Raw genomic sequence first — 8,156 nt, forward strand, 5'->3', positions numbered from 1 at the left:
TCTGACAGACCCCAGAATGGCCTACCTTACAATCCAACCCCCCTATTCCTGCCCCACTCCCCCAATTCGCTGCCGCTGCCCCTTTCCTGTCCCCGGGACTCCCTGCCCCTTATCCAATCCCTCTGGCCCTGGCCTCTTACCCCTCGGCTCCCCTGTCACCTAGTGCTTCAGTGAGTCGTATCCAGGAGCTTCCCTGAACAGCAGTGCAGCGTGGCTCTGGCGGGGCCTGAGCTCCTCCCAGCTCAGAGCCGCGTGGTAAGGGAGTGGGGCTGTGAGCTCCAGCGAGGCCTGAGTGACTGGCTTCACTTTCCAGGGAATTACAGACAGCTGAAAGCTGCAAAACATTCTCTTTGTGTCCTTCTTTGCCATTCATTTCTGCGTTCTGGTAGGGAATTTCAGGATGATCATGGTGATTAGGGTTGACTTCCAACTCCACAGCTCCATGTACTTTTTCCTCAGCATCTTGTTACTCTTAGATGTTGTCTGCTCCTCTGTGATTGACCATCACCTTTGGGGCAGTTCCCTAGCAAAGACATTTCTTTCTCTGGGCGTGTGGTTCAGTTTTTCGTCTTCTCCTTATGTGCCAACAATGAGCTTCGCCTCCTGGCTGTGATGGCATACAATTGCTTCGTGGCCATCTGCAACCCATTGCTTTATTATGTGACCATGTCCAAGAGAGTCTGTTTCTAGCTGGTGGCTGGCTCTTACCTATGCACCTGTGTCAATGCCACTGCACATACATGTACTGTATTCAGTCTGTCCTTTGGCCACTCCAATGTCCTCGATCATTTATTCTGTGATATTCGCCTACTCCAAGAAATCCCCTGCTCTTACTTTTGCATCAGTAAGCTACTGCATTTCATCTTTGCATCCATAGAAACAATAGGCACCATTTTCACCATCCTCATCTCCTACATTTACATCATCTTTGCCATCCTGAGGATCCACTTCACGGCACGAAGGCACTTGCTCCTCCCACTTGGCTGTCGTTTCCATCTTATATGGGACCCTGATCTTTACATATTTACGACCCTCATCTGGCAGCTCAGTGGACTGGTAGAAAATGGTGGCCATGTTCGATACCCTTGTGATCCCCATGCTTAACCCCCGATCTACAGCCTGAGGAACAAGGAGGTGAAGGATGCTCTGAAGACGACAATACACCAGAAAATTATTCTTCACTGTATGTAAATACGGGGACTGGTTTTTCTGATCAGTACTGGAGTGTAGATATGTGCTAGTTCTCACTCATTAAGTCAATGTACAGAAATTTCTATCTGTACATCTTGATAGAATCATGTACATCCAGCTCCATGGCCACAGTTTACAGTCTCAGGTACCAGGACCCTCCCATCCAGCTGCCCTAACCCTGGTGCTGACCGGGCCCAGATCTGGGAGTCACAGATCCTCCTCTGGTTAGATTACCCCCAGCTGTGGCTGTTCCCATCCCTCCGCAGAGGAGGCGGGAACATCAACCCCCCAGCCAGGAAAGGGGGGGATTTCACTCCAGTAACATTACAATTTCCTTAGGGAGGGGATCACTGCGGTGGAGAGGGTCATGTCCATGGGAGTGCCAGCACCAAGTTGGTGCTGCAGAGTGTACAACAAGCTTCTTACTTCTGCCAGCAAACTGAAGCCGCTGCTTGCCCTGGTGCTGTAATTACGCCTCCCGTGGGCTGTTCTCCACAGGATCTTTACCATGGGCACTGGGAACGACACCACCCACTTCCAGGTAGGTCCTGATCCTAATTCTCTGTCCCAGGAGCAGGAGCAGGCTCTGGTCCCTGCTCTCTTGCTTTGATGGAGCTGCTGAGAATAGGGGAGGGGTGAGCAGAGCTGGGAACAGGCCCGGGACAAACTGGCAGGGAGGGCCCCTTCCATCCAGAGGGGATTGTGTTACCCCTCCGTGTATGATCCCAGACTTTCCTCCTCTCCTGATCTCCTGCCTGGACTCTCCCTGGGATCCTACTTCCCACCCATTGCAGTTTGGCTGCTCCATAGTCTGCTGGCTACCAGGCCCTGAACAGAGAACTCCTAAGAGCAAGGATTGAAGAGGCAGCAGGCATGAACTCTTGCTAAGTGTCCCTAGAGTGATGTGAATGGAAGAGACCAGGATGTGCCTTTTGAGTCTTGCCAGGTCTCCTGGAGAACCGTTCTAATTGTCCCCTGACTGGTGTAGCCTCAAGTCCCATAACTGACAGGTGCTCCCTCTTCTTGCAGGCTCTGCACAAGAGCTATTTTCAGATCCTGGACACCATGCTCAGGGGCCTGCTGACAGAGACCCCAACCTTGGACATGCTGCAGCACCTCTTGGAGGTGAATAGAATGGGACGGTCTGGGGTGGAATTTCCTTTGCTCTGTGGAAGGGCTGCGAAGGAGAGACTAGAAGAGCCATTTTTGCATTGTGTCCTCCCATCTTGGACACAGCCGGCCACACTTTCCCAGAGCTGTCAGTGCAGAGGGAAGGAGCTGGGACTGTCAGCCAGAGCTCTGGACGGTTGCATTAAGCACTAACAGTGAAAACCAGGCCTGGCTGGGGACCGAGAGACTGAAACCTCTGTGAGATGCAGGATATGGGCCTCTGAGAAAAGTCACTGGCTCCTCTCTAGGGAGACCCTGAGATACAGGAAGAGCCTCAGGGAATCAGCTCTTCTGTCCTAGGGACACTGCGGTTCCCAGTGGTATTGTCCTCATGGCTGTTCAGTCCATCCTACCAAGGCCTTTGCTGCAGGGGTCTGGGGTTCTGGGGGTCCAGGGCATATGCCTTGATCCTGACATTCTGTTCGTGGATCAGGTGTTCAGAGCAAATAGACCAGCCCCAAGACTGAACATTGTCCCAGCCTGGAGAGACAATGAGCTTATGCCCAGCAAGATGTGGGTAGTGTGATGAACCCCCTTTTCAAGCTCTGCAACCAGGGCTCAGCTATTCCACCCTGAGCACAAAGTCTCAGCCCCATGGGGAGGGGGAGAGACTCATTTGCAGAGCATGTGCGTCTGTGCGTTGACCCTCCCCCCATCTCCTTCTCCCAAAGCATGTCCATTTCTGGCTCCACTCCAAAAAGATCTAGGACAGAGTGTAGGTGGGGGAGTTGCATTGTTTGTAAGAGCAGTATGACTGGTCAGAGTTCCGGTATGAAACTGCAGAAAAACCTGAGAGTCTCTGGATTAAGTTTAGAAGTGTGAGGAACAAGGATGATGTCATGGTGGGAGTCTGTTATAAAAGGCCAGACCAGGGAGATGAGGTGGACGAGGCTTTCTTCCGGCAACTAGCGGAAGTTACTAGATCGCAGGCCCTGGTTCTCATGGGAGACTTTAATCACCCTGATATCTGCTGAGAGAGCAATATAGCAGTGCACAGACAATCCAGGAAGTTTTTGGAAAGTGTAGGGGACAATTTCCTGGTCCAAGTGATGGAGGAACCAACTAGGGGCAGAGTTCTTCAAGACCTGCTGCTCACAAACTGAGAAGAATTAGTAGGGGAAGCAAAAGTGGATGGGAACCTGGGAGGCAGTGACCATGAGATGGTCGAGTTCAGGATTCTGACACAAGGAAGAAAGGAGAGCAGCAGAATATGGACCCTGGACTTCAGAAAAGCAGACTTTGACTCTCAGGGAACTGATGGGCAGGATCCTCTAGGAGAATAACACGAGGGGGAAAGGAGTCCAGGAGAGCTGAATTTATTTTAAAGAATCCTTATTGAGGTTGCAGGAAAAAAACATTCTGAGGTGTAGAAAGAATAGTAAATATGGCAGGTGACCAGCTTGGCTTAACAGTGAAATCTTTGCTGATCTTAAACGCAACAAAGAAGCTTACAAGAAGTGGAAGATTGGACAAACGATCAGGGAGGAGAATAAAAATATTGCTCAGGCATGCAGGAATGAAATAAGGAAGCCAACTCACCTTAGGTTGCTAGCTAGCAAGAGTGTAGTGTAACAGAAGGGTTTCTTCAGATATGTTAGCAACAAAAGAAAGTAAGGAAGTGTGGCCCCTGTATGAGAGAGACAACCTAGTGACAAGATGTGGAAAAGCTAATGTACTGAATGCTTTTTTGCCTCCTGTCTTCAACAACAGTAGCTCCCAGACTGCTGCACTGGGCAGCACAGTAGGGGGAAAGTGACCAGCCATCTGTGGAGAGAAATGTTTGGGACAATTTAGAAAAAATGGTTGAACACAAGTCATGAGGCTGGTTGCGCTGCATCCGAAGGTGCTATAGGATTTGGCGGATGTGATTGCAGAGCTATGGCCATTATTTTGAAAATCATGGTGGAGGGAGGTCTCGGTGACTGGAAAAAGCTAATGTAGTGCCCATCTTTAATAAAGGAGGAGACGATCCGGGGAACTACAGGCCAATCAGCCTCATCTCAGTCTCTGGAAATCATGGAGCAGTCTCAGGAATCAATTCTGAAGACTTAGAGAGAGGAAGTTCAGGAACAGTCAGTATGGATTCACAAGGGCAAGTATGCCTGAGTAACCTAATTGCCTTCTAGAGGAGATACTGGGTCTTGGATGAGGGGAAACAGTGGAATGTTTAGTCTTGACTTAAGCAAAGTTTTTGATACGGTCTCCCACGTGTTCTTGCCAGCAGTTTAACAGTATGGCTGGATGATGGACCTAATTTGTAGAAGCTACTAGATCAGGCTCAAAGGGTAGTGATCAAGCACTATGTCTTTATGGCAGCCGGTTTGAAGCGGTGCCACAAGGGTCGGTCCTGGGGTCGGTTTTGTTCAATATCTTCATTAATGATCTGGAGTATGGGTGGACTGCACTCTGAGCAAGTTTGCAGAGTGGGAAATACGCTGGAGGGTAGGGATAGGATACAGAGGGACCTAAACAAATTAGAGGACTGGGCCTAAAGAAACCTGATGACGTTCAACAAGGACAAGTGCAGAGTCCTGGACTTAGGACAGAAGAATCCCATTCACTGTTCCAGACAAGGGACCGAATGGCTAGGAAGCAGTTCTGCAGAAAAGGACCTAGGGGTTACAGTGGACGAGAAGCTGGATATAAGTCAACAGTGTGCCCTTGTTGCCAAGAAGGCTAACAGCATTTTGGGCTGTGTAAGTAGGGGTGTTGCCAGCAGATCGAGGGATGTGGTCATTCCCCTCCATTTGACATTGGTGAGGCCTCATCTGGAGTACTGTGTCCAATTTTGGGCCCCACACTAAAAGAAGAATGTGGAAAAATTGTAAAGAGTCCAGCGGCGGCCAACAAACATGATTAGACGGCTGTAGCACATGACTTATGAGGAGATGCTGAGGGAACTGGGCTAGTTTAGTCTGCAGAAGAGTAGAATGAGTGGGGATTTGATAGCTGCTTTCCATTACCTGAGAGGGGGTTCCAAAGATGATGGATCTAGACTGTTCTCAGTGGTACCTGATGTCAGAACAAGGACTAATGGTATCACATTGCAGTGGGGGAGGTTTAGGTTGGATACAAGGAAAACCTTTTTCACTCAGAGAGTGGTGAAGCACTGGAATGGGTTACCTAGGGAGGTGGTGGACTCTCCTTCCATAGAAGTTTTTAAGGTCAGGCTTGACAAAGCCCTGCCTGGGATGATTTAGTTGGGTATTAGTCCTGCTTTGAGCAGGGGGTTGGACTAGATGACCTCCTGAAGCTACTTCCAACTCTGATATTCTATGGATTTCCCCTTTGTTCTTCCTTCCACCAGAGCTCCTCCGATTTCCCCAAAGCAGGCGACTTTGTGCTGCAGTTGGGTCTTTATGTATCTCATCCAGCCAATGACATCAGCTGGCAAGCTAGGGGTGGGATATATTGGCTGCACAGGCTCCTGCTGCAGAAGAGAGGTAAGAAACCCAGCCAGGCAATGGGACCCCATGGAAACGAGCCTCTCGGAGACTAGCTCCAGTTGGTCCTTGGGACGCCTATAGAACTAAGGCCTCTCTTTAGATCCACTGTAGCGGGGAAGAGAAACCCCATGGAAACAAGGCTCCTCCTTTGAGACTGCCTCTGCTGGGCAATGGGACCCTACAGAAAGAAGCCCCCTCCTCTGAGACCGATCCCACCTTAGATGATGACTCTTTTTCTTCCCCTTTCTCTGAATTAGGGAGATGAGTGTGAAAGTACCAGAGAAATTGGCTGCTTTATCTCAGAGCCTGGCTCTGTCCCCCAGCCCAGGGAAATCAGCCTACCCATGGGGCAGCCAGTCTGTGAGGGGAGAGGAACTGAGCTATTGAGACACATGGAGGGAAAGAGCCCATCATGAGGGCAGGGGCAGGAGCAGAGACCACAGGGGATGGACACAAAGCTTGTAGGATGTCACCAGTTGGGTAGCCAGGGCCAGATCCTTCACTTCAGTGGGTGTGGGGGGTTCTCAGTATTAGACACCACCATTAACAGGCACCCACTCTCAGAGCACAATGACTGTAAGTGTCACATGAATACTGTAATGACTGCAACAAATCCCCCTTCTGGTACTAAACCACCTGGTATGGACTCTGCAATTCCATTGGGCCGTGGATGCCACAAGGACCCTGGCCAGCGTGCACCCAGAAGGAAACAGGCACTGTAACTGGAATGCCAAACCTCCCAAATGGGTGTGTCTTTCTCCTCCAGGACTGAACATCAGAGAGGCAAGAGAGCTGTGGTGTCGGGACGGGCTCCAGGACACCAAATGCCTGGGCTACAGAAGCATGGCCAGGTGGGAGAGGTAAGGACTCTTCACTGGTTCATTGCAGCAGCTCAGGTGTGGAGCTGTATCCCTCTGCAGTGAGTGTGTCATGGACACAGGGCAAGAGCCTGCTACCTATTTCTAACAGAGTATGTGAGGCTCATGGGAATGTCAGTGGGGTGAAGAGGGGAATGAACCAGATCTAAAAGACTCCTAACCTCTAGCGGGTGAGCTGCAGGAGCTATCGCTGCTGGGAGCAGTAGAGTGTCTTTTGTTGTCTGTGTGAGCTGGGTTTCAGAGTGTGGATTCACATTTCCAGCATCTCGTGACATCTGCAGTGAATCCTGCTCCAGAAAGACCCCAAAAGTTGGCTGCCCCAGGAATCTTTTCCACCTTGTGAGACACTAGAGGGGTTTGGAGCCTAGTTCTGGACAATTGCAAGGGCTCTGGTGTTGTTGGTATTAGGTCTTTGAGATCTTCACGGAAGACCAAAGAAGAACTTTCCTCCAGGTGGCGCTTCTGGCCATACGTGACCCCCAGCTCCATGTCAGTCAGGCTGTGCTGGTGCTCACATATTCCATCCTGGGGGAAGCCAGCCAGGTGATCGGGGACGAGGTAACCAAAGAGGGATCAACTGGGGAGGGACCCCCAGGGCCTTTCATCTCCCAGACCATTGAAAATAATTCCCATCCCATCTCCATATGCTGACCAAGGAGAGGATGAACCCAGGCAGGTGCCATTGGTAGGTTCCAACTTGTCCCCTGAGTAGCTCAAAGCAGTGTAGACCCAGCTCTCCAGCAAGGCTATTTCCTAACAGGCATCACATCAACCCAACACACAGCCATTGCTAATGCTAAAGGCGGCAAACTCCTCTAGCCACCTCTGTAAGCCTTTCCTACCCCTCAGGGCCTCAGGCCGGTTCCTAGTGCTCTGGTATCATGTTATCCCAGCCACCAACTGCTCTGGGAGAACTGGAGAAGTCAGTCAGCAGGGGCTGCTTAAGAGCCCCATTCACCAGAGCTACTGTTCATGGCATCACGTTAAAGATTGGGGATTCACTTCCTCTCATCCCACGACACTAGTGCCCAAAACCTCTCAACCCCTCAGCTTGAGGGGACGAGGGTGGCTGAGGGGATTCTGGGGAGCGGAGCTGGATTCCCTCTGGTGGGAGGTAGAACAGCTCTCACATGAGAGGATTGAGAGGACTGGGGGCAGGAGTTCATTCCACAATGGTGGGAGAGGGGTTGGAAGTCACTAGAGAAGAGACAAGATTTCGTCTCGGGGTGTGGGGGGGTTGAGTGGGGGAATCCGTCCCTCAAACATGGGGAGGGGTGGGGAGGAAATTTTGCTGGCTCCCAGTGCTATTAATACCCTTCATTCTCTTGGTTGTCCAAGTCTCTGATTGATCCTTGTTCCCTTGCAGCGGGAGGACATTTCAGTGAAGGTCATGGCCCAGCTATTTAACATCAGGTGCTTGCTCCAGGTGCCCAAAGCACTGCAGGGGCTGTGCTCTGTGGGACAGCCTTGA

At 50.8% G+C, this 8,156-nt stretch overlaps 1 pseudogene; it reads left to right on the forward strand.

The window, feature by feature from the left end:
• The first annotated feature begins 400 nt into the window (after positions 1-400).
• Positions 401-8,156, forward strand: LOC142047092 (olfactory receptor-like protein COR6; annotated as a pseudogene).

The sequence above is a fragment of the Chelonoidis abingdonii genome, chromosome 1 (genome assembly GCF_003597395.2).
Source record: "Chelonoidis abingdonii isolate Lonesome George chromosome 1, CheloAbing_2.0, whole genome shotgun sequence".
NCBI classification, from domain to species: domain Eukaryota; kingdom Metazoa; phylum Chordata; order Testudines; family Testudinidae; genus Chelonoidis; species Chelonoidis abingdonii.